The sequence below is a fragment of the Pteropus vampyrus genome, unplaced genomic scaffold (genome assembly GCF_000151845.1).
Source record: "Pteropus vampyrus isolate Shadow unplaced genomic scaffold, Pvam_2.0 Scaffold288, whole genome shotgun sequence".
Taxonomy (NCBI): domain Eukaryota; kingdom Metazoa; phylum Chordata; class Mammalia; order Chiroptera; family Pteropodidae; genus Pteropus; species Pteropus vampyrus.
The window spans coordinates 821514-840926 of NW_011889069.1; the positions used below are offsets into that span (position 1 = coordinate 821514).

General features: G+C 41.5%; 1 long non-coding RNA gene across 1 annotated transcript; it reads right to left on the reverse strand.

Moving 5' to 3' along the window:
* Nucleotides 1–6353: 6353 nt before the first annotated feature.
* LOC111729900 lies at nt 6354–19079 on the reverse strand. Its single transcript, XR_002776451.1, has 3 exons — nt 18804–19079; nt 11175–11284; nt 6354–6487 (listed from the first exon to the last, which is right to left on the reverse strand). It is a non-coding gene; the product is annotated as an uncharacterized LOC111729900 (long non-coding RNA).
* Nucleotides 19080–19413: the final 334 nt, after the last annotated feature.

Below are 19413 nucleotides of genomic sequence, written 5' to 3' on the forward strand. Positions count from 1 at the left end.
CCGGATGGTCTGAAACAAAGATCTCTGAACAGCTCTTCTCTCTAGTCACCTTGCCCCTGGTTTCCCTTTTAAATTTCTTTTTAAAATATCTTCTTTTCTGTGAGTGCCTGTTCCTGAAATAGATACCTAGAGGAAGGCAGTAGAACTGGAGGATATCACGTCCCCAATTGCTATCTCTTCATTCCCTTAATTGCTCCCATATTGTTTTTTCTTTCCACTCTCTCAGCTTGCTGTCCTCGGTTACACCAAGGCTTGACTACTTTGCATTTCTATGGCTTATCTCCAGGCATCCTCTTCATTTTTTCTCCTTTTTCACTTTTGGGTATTGTTACTCTATATTCCTGAACTTAAAACTATGGTTGTCTGAGTGAGATCCCAGATAGTATGGGATCAAAAGAAAGAATGAGCAGGTGGGCATAAGGGAAGCTGTTTCCTCTCAGTTCACTTATCAAGCCCAGTTTAAGAGCCTGGACAGATTATTCCTGTGCCTTCACACTTCCTGACTGAAGTATGGGGGCTGTCTGCCAACATAATGCCTGGCCCATGCCCACTTAAGTGTCCTGAGTTGGTTTTTTCTGGGTCACCAAGCGGAGAAGAAAGGTTAATACTTGCAGAGAGCACCACAGTAGGTGGGCTTTAGGAAACAGTGTTGAATTGTGATGAATATTAATCCAAGAGGGTATGAAAAATGAGAGTTGCTTATATGAATGAGGCAAGGTCACTGTGAGTGTGGTGTGCAAGGAATGGCTTCAAGTGTCAAAGACATGGGGTGTTAAGGATGGCAATGGGTGAAGAAACAGCAAGGTCAGGAAGTCAGAGGCAGATTAAGATCTGAGACCTAAATTCAGAACCAGGTTCATGGATAGAAATTGTAGGCTACTGTGCCTCCTTTATCTGGCACCTGTGTATATAACAGGGATGGAGTGTTCTGCTGAAGGAACTGAATGGACTTTTCTTCTCCCTAATTCCCCACACATGAGTCAATCATGTTCAGGTATTGGGAGAAAGGCAGATACCTGTGGTCCAAGGGACTGGGCCAAGGGTTTAGCTCCTTGAGGCGACCTTGCTCTTAGTTGGCTGGGTCTCTTCTCATTCAGCCTCAGACAGACAGACTGAGCCTGAGATATTGTCAGAAGTAGGAAAACTAAAGATGACTGGTCAGTATATTATTTTTTGTCCCAAGTTTGTAACTACTTTATCATTTAAAACCTTTGTCTCGTTTTCTATGTTCAATCAATCATGTCTTTTTATAATCCCATCTTTTAGGAAACTTTCAAGATCTAAAATCAGAATTAGTGGGGACAGAATATTAATTTCATTCAAGCATGTATTGAGCACCTATCGTGTGCACCACATGCAGAGAGGAAGCCTTCTTTGGAAGGGAAAAGAACATGGGAGACTGTAGATTCTGCTCCATCATTTAGATGCCCAAGCACTTTGTGGTTGAAATTCCTTTGTTATTTATCTTTTTCCATCATGGACATTCAATGACTAGCAGTGCTCAATATACTTTTGTTGATTTGGGTTGTTTGCTATTGAAAGCTGAGGACCTCAACATTTTCTATTAGTATACTGTGATTGGGCAGTTTTCTGAGCAGTCTGAAAACAGCTGGGATTAGTTGTGAATAGTAATAATGTAGCATTATTTGTATCTAAATGAAGCTACAGTGACAGAAGTGGAGAGGAATGGGAACAGCAAGGAAGAAAGAAAATGTTCAAAAGAATGAGGGCAATAAAGAGGAGTGGTAGAAATAAAAGAAGAGGTAGCTAAAGGCGACCATTAGAGAAGTGACCAGCAGACTCAATTCATGAGATGAGATATGTCAGCCACAAAGAAAAGAAAATGGAGCTGTGTTCCCAAGGAACAAAAAGTTATCACTGTGCTGTGCATTAACAGCTCTTAAATGTACCAAGAACACTCACCAAATGCCATGCCTGTGTGTATATTTGCAAGGTTGGCAAGCTCTACAATATCTCAGCTAAGTGAACATAAGATGGAAAACAAAGACAAGCAGTTTTTCCTTGCGAAAAAAAAGTCACTAAAAATATTCCATGCATGTAATGATTAGTACCAAGCCATTTGCCATCAAGAATGATCTGAATATAGAAGTTCAACTGTGCATATACTTAGGTACTGGTTGGCCTTGTTGTACACCCATAAACCCTTTCTTGGGAATTTAGAGGAGCATGACTTGTAGAGTCACTGGTACAGAGTAAAGGGAAGGGTGGGAGCAGAAGCAAGTCAGGATGATTTAATCCCATCTGCCCCTACTCACCTTCCAGCACACCTCCCACCTTCTCGTATAGCCTCCGGCATCATCAGATATTGCTTGTCCTTCTTAGGCCTAAACTAATGAAGAGATGGGATAAGAACAGAATGAGTAGAAAGATGCTACCTTCTAGCAGGTTTAGGGAGTCATATCTCCACTCTCCCTCAATTGCGCCCTACAAGCAGGAAAGGTCAGCTTGCTCAGCTAATGGCTTTTGTGGCCTGAACCATTAAGGGACAAACAAAACACAAATGCTGTGGTGAAAGAAGCAGGGGATTGGGTCCTGGCTCCCCTAGTGCCTGATAGAGCAAATGAGAAGCCCCACATGTCCTCAGTCCTGAGTTTCTTTACCTCTAAAGTGGGATTAATATATTTCACCTCTGTTGTAAACAAGATAATGTAAATGGAAAAACTGTACAAAAGTGCTGGAGAATGGTATCCCTGGCCTCCAATAAGTTCACAGGAGGGTCTGAGCTTTGCTGCTGGTTCTTTCTTCCATTTATCCCAGCACTGTGGCAATTATCACTAGTGTTGTGCCCTAAGACCACCTGGCTTTGTGGAAATAAACTCTCTGAAGAACTCTGACAACTTTCTATTTTTGCTCCTCTCCAGTTCCTTCTTCTCCAGGGCAACAACATACACAATGCCATTTTGCAATTTATTTTCCTTCCCTGCTCTTTGTGGCTTGGCTTCAATGGCCTGGCCATATTAGTTTTGGATGGCCTTGGGCTGTTTCGGCCTCAGAGCTGGCATGGCCTTGTTATGCCAGCTGGAGAAGGACAACACACCTGTGGGTGTGCAGGCTGCGTCTAGGAGGTGGCTGGGCAAGGGTCCTAATTACTTGAGGGTGACACAAGGCTTGCCAGCATGACTTCATCCGTTTACTTTCACCAGACTCTCTGAGTTCTATGGAGAGGCTCAGGGTGTTTGTGCAGCTGCCCCAGCCCCTGTGGGAATAGTCTATCTTACCTGTGGATCGCCCACCCTTTCTGGCCTCTAGGCGGACATCTGTACTCAAGCTCAGGCCACTCTCAGATATCTGGCTTATAGACTATTCATACTGCTGTCTTTTCTTCTCAATGTTTGGAAAACGTATTATTTTAAACAAGAAAACTTAAAAACAGATGGGTTGTGGTTTCCAGGCTTCATGTCTCCAAGAACATGATAGAAACCAGGAGTCAACCCATCTAACTCTTTGGGACCTGATTCTGCATTTCTTATATTGGTAAAGTTCTCACTGAAGATAGAGATACCCAAGCTGCCAGATGGGAAGAAGCCACAGCTCCCTGCCAGAAGTGTGCCTCCCTCCCTCCCATTGCCATTCTCTCTTCAGCAAGAGCACTTGGGACGGAGGCTGACTAAGCTTCATGTGCTGTCTCATTCACAGAAGATGCTGATCCATTGTCTGGAGTATACTGTTGGAGTTGTTTTGCAGGGGTGGTGACAGGAGCTGATGAGTCACCAGTAGTCTCTACCCCAGTCTCTCTTGCAGACAAGCTCTTCTTCAGAATAAGGAGTTCAGCACTCATGGGATGTAGGACCATGTTTTTGTCTGTGAAAAGTGGACCTTTGAAGGTCCACTTTTCAAACCCCATCATCCCTCTTAGAGGAAAAGGATGAATTGTTCCCAATGGGCTCCTCAGCTAAATGTGACATTAAGTAACACGGCCACATGGAGCTGGGGATGGAACACGAGAGACCAAACTCTGCTTCTTCATCATACCCAAATAAGAGGTCTGGGTAGAAAGTAAGTCTTGTGAGCACAGAATAAGTATTTGGAGAAAACATAATAAATACTAATCATAAACATTTTCATAGTAAGGAAAACTTCTCATAGTACCATGGGGTTGCTGGGGGCCAGGCTCATTGTGATCACTCTCCATGTGGCTTCCTGAAGTCTGCAGGAGAGTATATTCTGAGATATGGGCCCCTTACACAGTGTTTCCCAAAATGTGTTCCATGGAGCACTTGTCCTTGGAAGTCATTTTATTAGGAAAGGTTTTCATGGTCAAATAAAATTTTGAAATGCTACATTCTCTGCTAAGAGATTTACAATATACATTAACAATTTAAAACATATACTTAAGAAAACATTTAACTCAATTTAACCTCGTGTTTCCCAAATTTATTCAAAGATAGAATGCAATCTGCAAAATATCTGTGGAGCACATTTTTGAGAATGCTGCTTTACTGGAAGATATTACATGACATCTGCAATGTGCAATAGCTTCTCTTCAAGTTAATTCTTGAAGTTAATTCTCCTCAAGAATCACAGCCTAGGTTCATTTAAATGGATAAGTGGTCTGTGCTCGTTCAGAGCTGGGTTTGCAGCCCTCTTCTGCTTAGTAGAAATATGATGTTACATCCTTAAGAAGGATGGGGAGGGTAGGGGGGAACTCTTGTCTTTAAAAACTAACTTTCTCACATTGATGTTAAAAACTTTAGGGCTTCAAAAATAATCATGCTATGAGACTAGAAGGTTATCTTCTTCAACAGTTTTCCATCAGGATCTGTGTTCTGGAATAGTCACTTAGGAAATCTGGGCAGAGGTATGATTTTAAGCATCTGAGAGTCAGAGACTTAATTTTCCATTGTTCCCCAAAGTAACACAGGCTTGTGCATGTATGAGACACCTGATTCTAGATTTAGTGAATGGAATTCATAGGGCTTTGTTTCATATGTGGTCTGGGAACAGAGTGAGTATGTAGTCCTTAGTCTGGGTCATCCCATACTTATTTTTCATGTCTCAGGTTTTTCATGCACAAAAATCTATCTGAGATTTGGAAATGCTTAGTCAAAGCCCCAAATATTCTGCAGAACTCCTTCAGGCACTTCAGTTCTGGATTCACTTACAAAGATTTCCTATGCAACTCTTCACACATTTTCTTGAGGACACTGTTCTTGCTGGCACATGTCTCAGTATTCTCGCCTCACTTGCTATTCTTTTTGATAATCCATCATGTGACCACTTTCAATCTCACTGTTCTGTGTTTTTCCTCCTGGCCAAATTTTTCTGTGTTTAATTCACCTGTAGCCCAGCCTAGACCTCTAAACTAGCTTCAAAACCCTGGTAGAACATTCTGTCTCCTTACAGTTACACTTGAAAATGGTTCCAAATTAGCCTTAGTATTAGCTAAAACATCCATAAAACCTGTTCCAATGGATAAAACAGGTTAAACCATCTTTTTCCTCCCCCAACCCACTAACCTATTTCATGTCTGCTATAGATTTACTTTCAAAGGAGAACCAAGTGAAAGGGGAACACACAAGACCATGTCAAGTTCTAGGGTTGTTTTAGTTTCCCGGTCTTGATAAATTTACCCAAGTAAGAAAACATTTCCCCTGAAGCCATCTCTGCTGACCTTTCTGTGTCACCTCTGGAGTTTGATGGCAAATTAGTGACTCCTGAGGTCAAAAGAGATGTGGCTTCAAAGGAAAAAATGTTGGCTGTTGGTGCATTCATTGGCCAGCATTCCCTCTCTTGTTACTTTTGATTGATCCTTAAATATGGAAGGAGACAGAAAGTGCCCGCCAGTCACTCCCCCAAGTCACCCCCAACACACGCTTGTAATTACAGCGTGATCACTGACTGTGTAGCGAATGTGTGCTCAACTTGCAGCTCCTTTTTTATAGCCTCTGCAGAGCAGATAGTATTATGTGACTCGAAGTAACTCAATAAAAATCTTCGACTAAATCTGTGTTTACATGATGTTATAAAGAGAAAAAAATAACTCCAGTAACTCTTTTGTCAAATGATGTACACTTTTTTCCGCCTGAAATATCCAGCAGATCCATGCAGTGGAGACCCTGTTCAAATGTGCAAGGAGTCATCCGTGCATGAGAATCGTCCCTACATTCATTTCTTGGATGACTCTTGTATAAAATTATGTTCTTTCAGCGTGCAGAAATGTCTCTACCCATCTCTTTCCAAGAGCTGAGCTGGGATGGGCTTAGGTGGTGCTTAAAAGCCATCACCCAAAAGGAACTCTGCAGAAACCACAAAATAATTTGCAAGGCACATAGAAAAACAGTTGCTTCAGATGTGCCCTCAGCACTCACACACATTTACACGGCTTGGGGAGTTTTGCTTATTCCATGATTAGCTCCATATGTCTCCGTTTGGCTTTCTTTTTGTTCCTTGAACCCATCCTCTCTTCCTTTGTTTGCTCTGCTTTCCTCTGAAGATCACGTGTGTGTGCTGACTATCTAGATGGCACCTGGGAAAACAAACACAGAAACCTACCTCAGAATAACATGGTAAATGGTAGAGCAAGGGGAAGTGAGCTGCCTAACAGTGCCAGGGCTACCCAGGGGGATTTCTTCATTTCTGAAAGCTCCTAATGGATGTAGGGCTCTAAAATTTCCTCATTTAGAACAAACAGGAAGTGTCACCATGAGAGTCACACCTTGTTAAAATCTTCTGTTCTCTTGCCTGATACTTTTAGCTTCAATATTGCCATGGGCGAGGAGAATGTGAGCAAGATTTTAAAATAATTGTGTAATCGACCACCTGGTTTTCATAACAATATCTGGCCCAGGACTTTGTGTAAGACCTTAGGCAACTCTTTTAACCTGGGAGGTATCTAATCTGAAGGCAATTAAAATTGGTGTTAGCTGTAGCCACCTGGAAATGAGTTCTGACTCACTTTGGGTAATAGTTTTGAGGTCAACAAGATATTTTACAGTGCTGCTTCATTGGATCTGAGAGCTCACTGTGGGACCAGAAGTGGTTCTGGATATACACAGATTATAATAAAATTACCTTTTTTGAAATGTTAATGCTTATTATGTGCCAACCATAATCTGACGTCATTATATAAAAAACCTCACACGGAAGGTACTTTTATTATCATTTTTATTTAGCTGTGAGAAAACCGAAGATTAGAGGGATGGAGTAGCCTATCCAAGGCCACACTGCTAAAATGTGGCTGAGCTACCACTTGATCCCAGGCCAAGTTTAATCCAAAGGTCAGTCACTTAAGCCCTCTGCTAAACCCTCTACTGGAATGTAGCAAAAGGTAGGACAGTGAAGTGGGCCATCTGAGGTTCTTTGCTCTGAACTGGGGTGAAAAAACATGAAGTTAGGCACTCTGTTTTTGAATTTGGGTCTCAGTTCCATTTGCTCGTGTGAAGCCTGGGTGAACATTGTTGTTGATAATGGCAGCATTTCTGATGGGCTCTGAACAGCTCCCTGATGATAGCAGTCCCTTCCTCAGAGAGTTTTGTGATTGAACAAGAAAATGTTTACAAAGTGCCTGACAAATACTAAGTGCCCATAAAATAAAGGTTACTGGATGTTTTTTCCCACTTATGAAACTACATGTTGAAAATTTTCAAGCCATTTCACAATGGCAATTTCTACTATTTTTCTTCCCTTTCATCTTCCCCAAATCATTTATATTCAAGTTAGAAATCTGTCTTTTATGTTAGTTAGGGCTCAGTTTACTGAGTTCTTTTTTCCAAAGTGAGTGACATTCTTTACATTTGAATACAGTAGCTTCTACTATGGCAATTCCCTTCTGAGTATTTGCGGCAAGGAGGCGGGGGGAGGTAATAATGATGAGTATTCATGGGGTAATAATGATTCTAATTATAATAATGATTTCCATTTATTTAGTATTTAGTATGTGCTAAGTCCATTTACATGCACTTTCAATTAAATCTAAAATAATTCTATGAGATAAGTATTATTTTACCCATTTTACACATTAACAATGACACCTACTTTCTTCAAGCAGTTAATGTTTAGTTTGCCTGGTCACAGATTGCTGATGCATACCCCAAATCTGTGGGTATCATGACAGCTCCCCTTTCTCTTTCATAAAGAACAGTCCATTTTCAGGCAACCGTTCCCAAGCACAGTGTCTGCCAACCACAGGAGGTTTCCTAACTTCTCAGTATCATCATGTGCTATCAGTCTTCGTATCTGTGTGTCCTTAGACTCCCTCCACCATATGGTCTCCATAAACAGTTCCTGGCATATCACTCCCTCCATACTTCCTGCCCACTGGAACTACGTTTCCATGAACTCTCACATTCAAAAGCATGTCCTCAAGCAAGAGGCATTGAAGCCATAGGACAGACACTATGGCACATGTCTCTAGAAAGCCATTTTTACTCCAGATTGGGGGCTCTTAACTAGTCAAGTAATTTTAACCAGTAACTTAAAATTTAAAGCTTTTTTATAGCAAAACATTTGATAGAGTAGAATGCAACATTTACATATATTTTAAAATAATACAATCTTAGAGAAGAATGTATCCCCAGAGACAGATGATAAACATGTACTCATGTGCCTCTAGTAGGTCCTTTGGTGGAAAAGACTGAGAAGATTTTTGACTATGATATTTATTAACACATATTTACAGTAACTATCCGGGATTTAGGGTAAAAAAGCAGTGTCTCTGAGTCCAACCTGATAGAAGCTGCCAATGTAATAGATGGCGGATGAATTTTGTTGAAAGCCCAAATCAAAGCTATGAAAACAACTCTGGAACTCCCCATGAGAGAAAGCTGTATTCAGAGGAACAGTGTTTTGGGAGCAAGAAAGGAAAAGTCCTTTTTTTTTCTAAAGGGATTTCCATCACATGCTCTCAAAGACAGCATTACAGGGAGATCATAGCAGAAGCGAGGGTATAGTACTTATTTATGGAACTTATCATTGGCAAGACACGTCTACCATGTATGGGTGAGACATATGGACATATCCAAGAAATATACCCACAAGTGAAAGTAGCAGAAATGATGCATTTATATTGGGTTCATTCATTCCACACATTTATTGATGGTCTACTACATGCTAAGTGGTCTACTAAGTGGTGAATGAGTATCACATTGAACCATCTTTCAGTAATTCACTCCCATTACTTCACCCTGCGGTGGGGATACCTCCTGTCCCTAAGTATCAGAAAATTCTTTATCTGCTTCTAGTCCCAAGTACTTGCTTGGAAGACAGAAACCTTCAGACAGATTGGGCTTAATTAATTTTTCCCCCTACTCAGCCAGTGATCCTTCTTAGCACTAAATTTAGTATAAAATATCATAAGAAAAAGCTCCGTGCTGTTCGCACTGACAGGTCACCTTGTTACTTGTCTCTGAACAAGCATTGAGAGACCAAGTGCACGAAAACAAATCAATGATCCCCTGCTTCTAAAATAAAATCACCTTTACGTGTATATAAACCAGAAGAGCTTATTGTTACAATCTTCCATTATTACTAACATCATCCAAAAGCACTAACTGACGGTTTAATTTCTGGGAATCTTATACTCACCATTGCTCAGAGAAAGTCTTCCTCTTCTATGTGTTTACAATTGAGGAAAACAAAAATGAGGCAGATAGACGCCAAAAGGAAATAGACACAACTAAATAACAAACACTGGACAAACACAAATAGATAAGAATAAATATTGGCTTTGTATAAAAGCCAAGAGTGTAGTGCATTCTATCGCATTTTACAGAAAAGAACCTTGTTCCCATAGATAGGGAGCCATCATTGTGTCCTGGCCTCCCTGGACTCTGCAAGGATTGAAAGTCCCTGAGGAAGTTTGATGTGACTTGCATTGTACCATTTTGGAAAGGTTAGAGGGTATGAAGGGCTTCTGGACCTTTGTTAAACAGTTGAGAAAGCGAGGTGGAAGGAAGTAGGACTGTTACTTCTTTTTTTTTGGAAAGATGGCTCCTTGTTAGGGAGGAGGCTGGAGTTGTCACTTTGCAAAGTCCCTTCAGCCCCCAGATCCTCTAAATCAGCTTTCTAATCACTATTTTTTGCAATAAAGGCAGAGATAATTGCCCCCATTTCCCCACTGCTCTGCCTCAGTGGGAAGGGATGATTAGGAATAACTGATTCACACATCCCCAGAGAGAGGGAGCTGCAGAGAAAAACTTGCCTCTGCCAAACATTCTGATGTCCACCAAGCAAGCAAAACATGTGGATGTTTGGAAATATCTAAATAATCAGTGCCTTTTGTGCAGAGTACGCCATGCTTATATTTAGTAAAAGGAAGACTTGGCAAGAGACTAGAGTGTGTGTGCATGTGTGATGTGTTACAATCTGTGTTACAATCTACAGAGCACAGAGTAAGAGTGTATGTGTGTGTGCTTGTAAATATATGTGTGTATATGGGAATGTTTGAGTATGACTGTATGAAGTGAGTTTGCGTGTGTGAGAATATGCGTGGGAAGTTATGTGTGTATATGAGTCTTATGGCATGCGAATATGCCAGTTTGTGAAAGTGAGTGTAGGCATGCATGAGAGCTAGTTTTGATTGTGTGCATGTGTGTGTGTGTGTGTGTGCTGCGCAGACACATGGACTTGTGTCTGAGGGCTCTTGGAGAACAAGAACCTGGATTACAGCTGGTGATATGAGCAGCATTTCCTGAAATTGCTTCTGACTCACAAGCACTCTGAGACCAGCTAAAACAATACAAAAACAATTCAAATATGCAGAAACTTAGGTTTACTTTCTTTTGGTTAGTTCACTTAAGGGAAGTTGTTATTGAAAAAGGAATTTATCTGAAGGTTTCCTGGGCCCAGTAGAGGCACAGCCTCTATCTATCCTGACTCGGTGCGACCTTTTGCTCATCTTCATTGCTGGGCTGTATCAGGCTGTGTATGTCAGCCACAGTCGTAACCAATTTTGCTCAGAGCTGAAAGTTTCAGAATTATCTCTCTGACCTCATAGTGGTTTTCACGCCATGGCATGAGCATCTAATGGAAAACACAGGAAGCTGGAAGTCAGAAGTGTCTGTGTGACTTAGGGAGGATCAATTAAGCTCTCAGAGCTTAGCCCATTCTCTAGCCAACCTGGAATCAATAACATCTGCCTTACCTGCTTTGGAAACTCACAAAAAATATGAGCTGATAGTGGAAGGACATTTTAAAAAATATAATTTGATGATCACCTTTTGATACCAAGCAGTAAAGTCAAGAGTCTCTGCAAGTTGGCCCCTGTGGTCTCTGATGACCAGTATGAATTTCTTTAGGTTTCCATTGTTTTTGACAGCATAACTGCCTACGAAAGGAGAGAGAAAAAGAAATATCTCTTTCATTGACTATCCCAATTCATCAATTTAGAATAAATCTTTTTGTTCCATTTTCTCTAAACGAAATTTTCTTTTGGAAATTCCCGGACTTCTACCTTGGCACATATACTCCAGTTTTAGCCTCCATCCCTCCTTCAGAGAGTCGCCTCTCCCACAAACATCTGAAGCCATCATCTCCCCCCTTTCACCTCAGGAACAAGCTGCAGTACCTCCTATAAGGGTTGAAGATGGCAACACACCGTCCAGACCCCTGCTGGAGTCACAACCAACTTTGCCCTCACAGTCTCTGCATGTTTCTTGCTGGAAGGCAGAGCGAGGCCTGCAACCATCCCAGTCAGATCTGGGCAGATAGTAATTCCACCGTGGATGCCAATTTAGATTTCCTTTCTCCGAAAGGGTACATACTGTGGGCACAGATAATCTCTTTGAAAGTTTAGGTCAAAGACATAAGAATCAATTCTAAAAGTTGTTCTCTCGTGTCTGTGATGAGAACCAGCAGAATCCCACTGTCACATCGCTAGTTCTTTCCTCAAACATCAGATGTGTCTCTCCCTGCATTTGGAACCCTTCCTTCTGTTTGGTGTATATTCGTAGAGCACCCCTCTGTGCCAGTTAGTGGGTTAGAGGACGGAGGCAGCAAATAAGCCACACGGGCTCTGCCTTCACGGGGCCACAGCCAAACAGGAAAAGATGACATTAAGGCAATAACCGCAGTAACATATAGTGGGTTACAGGGGTGTGCAGGGGACTATGGGTACAGAGCACAGGATTAACCTTCTCTAGGAGTCAGGGAAACCATCTTTGGGGAGATGACTTTAAGCTGAAATTTGGGGGGCTTAGAATGTAAGCTCCATGGGGACAGTTCCTAGAAGGGTCTGTCCTTCTAGGAAATGTTCCCTAAATACTTGTCCAAGGATTAAAGAGGAGTTAAAAAAGGAAATGGTTCTGAGGAGAATATTCCAGGAATAGGGAATTTTACATCCGATGGCCATGTGGCCTCCTAAGCATAGTGAAAGAGGCCCTATGGCTGCAGTGGAGAGAGTGAAGGGAGAACTCTGGAAGCCAAAGCTGGACAGGGAGACAGAGACTAGCCCATGGGGGCCCTAGAACCTTGTTAAGGAGTGTGAGTTTATTCTGGGGTCATGAGAAACTAATAAAAGTTTTGAGGTGCCATGATGCTCAGACAGGTGCTGCACACATTAGAGTGGTCCTTCTCAAACTCATATGTGCATTGAACCACTTGGGCATCTTGTTAAAATGCAGGTTGATTCAGCAGGTGGAGCCTGGAATTCCACACAAGCTCCACGTATTTTGATAATTAATTCTAGGAACTGGCATGGATCTTAATTCTAAAGCACCTAATCTAGTGCACTCCTTTTTCCTATGAAGAAACAGTCTGTCACTGGGGAAGACATCTGCTTAAGGTGACTCAGTTTAATAGCAGCAGTGGTGGGTCCAGATCCCAGGTTTCCCTGAATATCAGCTAAAAATTCTTTCTGTTTTACTAAATTATCTGCCTTTTCCACATGGCCTTTCTCTTACTGTGTCCCATCAGGATATGGGTGGAGGCCGGCTGTGTCTAGAAACAGGCGATCAGCCCATACTGGAGAAGATTCTGGACATTATCCAAGTCCTGGAGGATTAACTGCAGTGCTCTGTGGCCTTGGAGCTAGGCCAGGCCAGAGAGTTTCCCAAGCCCGGATTAGCCACAGCCTGAGATGTGCTCATGGTAACTGTATTATGGTCTTTCTCTTTCTGGATTTTAATGAGTTTTGGCAGTTTGCCCATCAGGTGTTGTCCTTCTGGAGATTGAATGACCAATGCTCCTAACCACCGGGATTGGTCCTAGGAAAGCCTGCAACAGTGGGAGGTCACCTGTGTGGTGTCATAGTAGGAAGCTATAAAAAATTCCTCCAACTAAAAATATCCCTTACTTGCTTGTCATTGTTGACGGCTATTCTACTACCAGTTTTTCATTCTCTGTGTTATATCTCATAGTCCATCTCCTTAAAAAAAAAAAAAAAACTCTGAATTTAACTATTAAGTCACTAACATCTTAGTAAGAACTAGGTCATCAGCTCTTCCCTAGACTAAGAAAGGTGTCTTGGCTAAAGAATGGCCCCAAGGTAGGGATCAGGAGTGGGGAAAAGCACAGAAAGGAGAGGCAGGAGTCACTACAGATAAAACTTGTTAACTTCACTATCTTGTCCAGGGCCAACTCTGATTTTAACCTCCAGATGCTTCCTATTTTATATGGCTCCTAATCAAAGTTGGTGGTGATGTAAGGAACTGGAGGAAAACCAGGCTTTCAGATTCTGGGTGGAGTTTACAGTAAAGATATGAGTAATACCTGATACTCACATGTGCCTCTCCATCCCACAGATAGTATGATTCTCTTAAAGATGATGTTGCCATCTCTTGGGTAGGACAGAGATGGGCTAAAGGTCATGACAATAGGTATAAGATTTTTAAACAGACACGAAAAATGAACATTGGTTAAATAATATCTACCACAGTCCTTTGAAATGATGCCCTGCCACTTTCAAAGCACTGACACATGTATGTCTTAACTTTGCCTTAACAACTATCCCGTCAGGAAGGAAGGCACATATTCTACTCATGGCAAAAAGGTCATTGAGGGACTTGTTTAAAAAAGTGCACTTTTCTGAGCTCCACTGGACATTCTCATCCAGTGGTTCAGGGTGCGGCCTTTGAATTTGAATTTTAACAGTATGTCGGGGGTGAGTGGGCTAGCATTGGAGAAATGCAGATTACTTCACAATAGTGTTGGTGCATTACACAGATTACTGGATTTTGATCTTTTAGGAACTATGTCCCATGCATATTGGCATCCCTCTCAGTGCCTAACACAGCACTTTGCACATTTTATATGAACAAATGTTTGCAGAATTTTAATGGTTAGCAAAATACTCAGAGAAGTGACATCTGAGCAGGGCCTCTTTAAATGAACAAGATTTCAGAAAACAAGGTCTAGGGTGGAAAATATTCTAGAAGGAAGAAATATCAAAAGCAAAAGCATGATCATAGGTTTTTTCAGGGTTTGGAGAGAAGTCTTATTATTGGATTGGAGTATGGAGTAAGTGTCAGTAAGAAATGGGAGACAGAATTACAAAAATAAGGTAAGATTATATTGTAGAGGACCCTGAATTTAGGGATTTGTGCAGTTCAGAAGCAATGGGGAAATGCTGAAGTCCACATCTATGTGTATTTGGGGTACAAATTAGGCTAATGAAAGGTTGGATAGGATTTCCTTCCACACTGCCAAACAAACCACCTTCTTTCCAGAGCAAGGCAATTTGGAAGGCTTCTGTGTAAACTTTAAACAACTCCTAAAGCCTTGACATTACCTAAACTGTAATCTGCTGCCATTCTCTTGGGAAATTGCTAATCTACACATCAACTACCACCTGAATGGTACTGTGTTCTAAATCTTTATCTCTAGCTCATTCACTCTGGAGTTTAGATTCCAGATGCTGCCTGAGCACCTCCACACAGATGTCCAGTGAGTACCTCACCTTTAACATCCTCTGATGTAGACCCAGTATTTTCTTCCTAACCCTCTCCTTGTATTTCCCATCCTGGTTTAAGGTATTCACCTACTCATCTAAATCAGAAACTGGAGGTCATCCCTCACTCTCATGCATCTAAACAAAAGCCTTGGGGGTTCCATTTACCAGATATTACCCCTTTCTTACCCCCAAGAAAAGTTTTCAATAGAAATAATAATTTATGCTTTCCTTTTTTTCCACATTTTCATCTGCATGATTTCTCCCAATTCAGCTAGCTATGAGCATTTATCTCTAAAGTGGAAGTCAGTAGGGAAGTTCATTATAGGAGAAAAATGGAGAAAAGGGGGTCAATATAAAGCATTTGACTATAGAAATAGGATTTTCGAGTCCCTAATAAGATTAGTCTTCAAAGCAGGACTTTATTGAGAGAATTTTTTGCCCTAAAATCCTTAAAATACCAAGAACATATCAAGAGCCAAGCTCTGGGGGCTAAATGTTGAACTTACCACAAGTCAAGGCTGGAGAGGTCTCAGGATCCATGTCCTAAAAGAAGTTCCCTACTTAAATTAAGAGAGAGAAAGCCCACCCTTGCAGTTCAATGAGGAATGAGAAGGGGAAGAGGGCTTGAGAAATTAGAAAGACCCATCTCTCCTGACTTCTCTCAAGCGAGCTGCAACCACAGAGGGTAGGATTGGTAGAGAATTGGAGGCACATGTGTGAAGGGTAGAGGGCTGTGCCCAAGCCTTACTTTGAGTTCTAGGAGGAGACAGCTGCCTGGATGACCCTACGTTAGTGTGGGGAAGCCACAGCTGAATCATAATGGCCCTGTAACACAGTAAGCAATGAACATGCCTGTGGCATAGCTCTTGAGCTTCCCTCACTCCTATGTGACATGGGGTGAGCCAGAAATCCCTGTATGCTATGGGGGGATACAGGGTCATCAAATAGGAAAGATGGAAGATGTGGCTGAGACTCTGAGGGGCAGTTGTGGCCACAAGAGTTAAGGTAGGCTGGTCAGACAGGGACACCTGCAGGGACATCTGAGTCAAGTGAGCAGAGCATATGCACATGGGCAGACAGCAGCAAGGAAAGGTAGCAAGTGCCTTGTGCTGAGAGGTAAGAAACACTACTGGGTACCCAGAGAGCCCAGAGTCCATAGTGACACCAGCTGGTGCTGATCTACAGACATCATGAGGTCACAGCCTGCTTTTATACCTAGACACTATCTTGGAAGAGGCAAAGCCATGAAGAAGAAATCTAAAAGGTTGAGTATTTACCTAAAAGACTGAATTACTCCAGCGAGACTGTTGAAAACAGAGAAGACCAAAATACTCTTAATTGTAACGAAATATTATCTGGCAATAAAAAGGAATGAAGAACTGATAAATGCTGCAGCATGAATAACCTTTAAACCATTATGTTAAGTGAAAGAAGGCACATTTTCAGTTTATTACTTTTGGTCAAATATGAAAGATTACGAAGAAACACCTCTTTGAACTCACTGTCTACAATGAGAATATTGTTGTAGATATTATTACTTATGTTACATGCATCTTCTATGTAGGACTCAGGAGAAATGTGCTTTGGCTTTAGATTCAGGAATAATTCTTCTCCTGAACAACTGGTTTACTTTTATCTTATAAGCATTGCAATGTGCTTAAAGGATTCTTCCCTGCTGGTGTTGACTACTACGTATCTGAGAGCCAACTTTGTGGTACATCCCTTGCCTTTTTCTTCTCATTATTTACACACACACACACACACACACACACACACACACACACACACTTTATTGTCTATTTCTATTTTTTATCTTTCTGTGTATATTTACATAAAAATTCTGCTTTGGAACAAATAAGATAGATCTCAAGTTTCCAGAATATCTCTTGAATCAGCCCCCTGCCTGCCCTCTTGGCTCACATCTTCCTGTGTCTTGTTTGGATTGTTGCCAATAGGCTCCTAAGTGTTCCCCCAGATTTGTATCTCATTCCTGTACATTCGTCCTCCACTTTTCTGCTAAAAAGATCTTTTAAAGATAGCTTCTTGCTTATAAACCTTTAATGTTACTCTTTGCCGTTAAAATGGGGTCCAAGTTTCTTAGGAGGGCATTTGTGGCTCTTCATCACTGACTCTCTCTCCATCAACTCTCAGTTCTCTAACACCCCTAAACCCTTCCTGTCCTCTTACACTTTGTGCTTTTCCTTTTTCTTGGCTTTTGTAGATCACTCTTCACTGTCTAGATGCCTGTGTCCCCCTGCTCTCTCTGAGGAAACCTCGTTCATTCAGATTCCCCCACATCTGTGAGCCCTTCTCAGAGCCTGTGCCCCAGAATCCTGTGAAATTGCTTCTGCTTTACTATAATGAGTGGGCTCTGTAGGGCAGGGACATTCTTCTCTTTACCTTTGTATCATTGACCCTTAGCCCTGGGTTTGATTTACAGTGATTGCTGAATTAATTTGAGTACGTTAGAGCTGATGGATTATAAATCATGTTACCTTTTCCTTCTTCTCCACTAAATTTAGAACGTTGAATACCAATGCTAAAATCAAACAAAGGAAGAGATCAAAAAGTCAGCTTTATTATTGATAAAGTTAGAGAGTACAGCATAGATGAGTAGTCAAGCCAGGTTTCCTAGAGCTTTGCTCCAAGACCACATGTTAGAACATGTACTCAGCTCACGGAAACCAGAGCTGCGTGTAGTACAGCTGCTCTGTGGGCAAACAGATCTCCAGGGAGATGCTCAGAAGGGCCTGAACCATTCATTGCAGTTCCTTATTCTCAATTCACCCACCACATAATTCACTCCTCCATAAAGTGAGAGAAGAGAGAGAGAGTTTATTCTTCTCAGTACCTTCAGAGGGTGAAGTTTCTATTCTTGGGCCAAGGTGGTAGAACTGAGGGAGAAGGTATGTTTGTTAGCATCTTATACATAAGACAAAGCATTTCTTGTTGTCTGAGCACAAATGGATATTGGGATGTGCTGAGCATTATTATTAAATTTGCATGGGAAAATGGTATAATGGTTATAGTTGAAAATAGTCTTTATCAGCTAGAACTGTCTGCTGAGATATTTGAGGGTGAAATAACATGGTATCTTGGATTTACTTTAAAATATCTCAGCCAAAACCAAAACAAAATAGGAAGTGAAGGAAAGAGCAGAGACAAGTGAAACAATTGGCAAAATACTGCTAATCGTTGAACTGGATGATAGGTACACAGGGGTTCATTATGCTATTCCCTTCAATTTTCTGTATGTTTGAAAATTTTCATAATAAATTTTTATATAAATTAATATTGGGTAGCTTAGGGGATCTGAGTTGTCTACAATACCAGGCTGGGAGGTAAGGCAGCCAGTAGTGACAGGCCAACCTGTCCACAAAACTGAAGGTACCACTGGCTAACAGCAGCCAGGGAGAAGGATGGGTAGCACCTCTGGATTCCCTGCCATGCTGTTTCCAGAAAACAGATGTAGCAGTTACCGCTGTCCTCTTGTAGCCAGAATGCATCTTCAGATTCCTGGCTTCTAGAACAAATTCTGGGCAGGAGCATCTGATTGGCCACACCTGGTTCACCAGGCCCTAGTTCCCTGCCCTCGGTTGAGAAGCAAGTATCTGGCAGCTGTTCATCCCTGGTGGGAGGTTCCTTCAATTTAGGAAGTGGATTTAGGTCACAGTTAAATAGAAGAATGAATATCCACTGCAAGGATAAATGTTTCTCCCATACTTTGAAGTGCGTTTAAATTTTTATTAGGTTTTTACTGTATCCTCTACAGTTATTAGCCCTTGTTCAGTTCTTTGTGTTTTGCAAGTGTTTTCACATACATCCTCATACGAACCTAATAATCTTATGTTTATGGTTTACAAGGTGTTTTCACACTGTTCTCTGAAACAACCTTGAGTCAGAATCATCCCATATTACAGATGAGAAAATTTTGGAAAAGAGAGATGAAGTGACTCACCCAAGTTCCCAGGGCTTTGAAACGGTGTCCTCAAACTTCAAACTCAGAGATTCCTGCTCTGAGACCAGCCTGGGTCATTTCTACTGCTATGCCACCAAACTTTTAGTAATGACTTCCGTATTTTGAGCATGTATTCTTCTTTATCTCAATCTAATCAATAACCAGAAATTTGTAGATTTTTGTCCTCCTTTAGTAACTTTTCTAGATAGCTTTTCTCAATCTTTTGAGGACTGTCACAAGCAGACACAAGAATACCAAAAATCCACAAGCTATCAGTTTAGAGTTTCAGACAGAATGGTAAACTTGATATCCTATTCTTTCAGGCAACACAGACTACCTGGCTCAAGTTAACTGTCATCATGAGATGGTGACTCCAATAGAAGGCAGATGAGTTAATTGTCAAAGAATCTGAAGTATGAAATAGGTTTAGAGGCAATTAAGCCTGGAAAGTACGTTTGTGATACAGTATACTGTTGAGCACCAAATATCAGAGAGTCAACTGAGATGACTGCTAAAGATTCACTGCAGCCTCCCCAAGAAGTGTTTATACAAGGGCACCTGGAAAAGGGATAGAAATCTGTGAAGTGTCAGGGAGGAGTTGCTGTTCTGG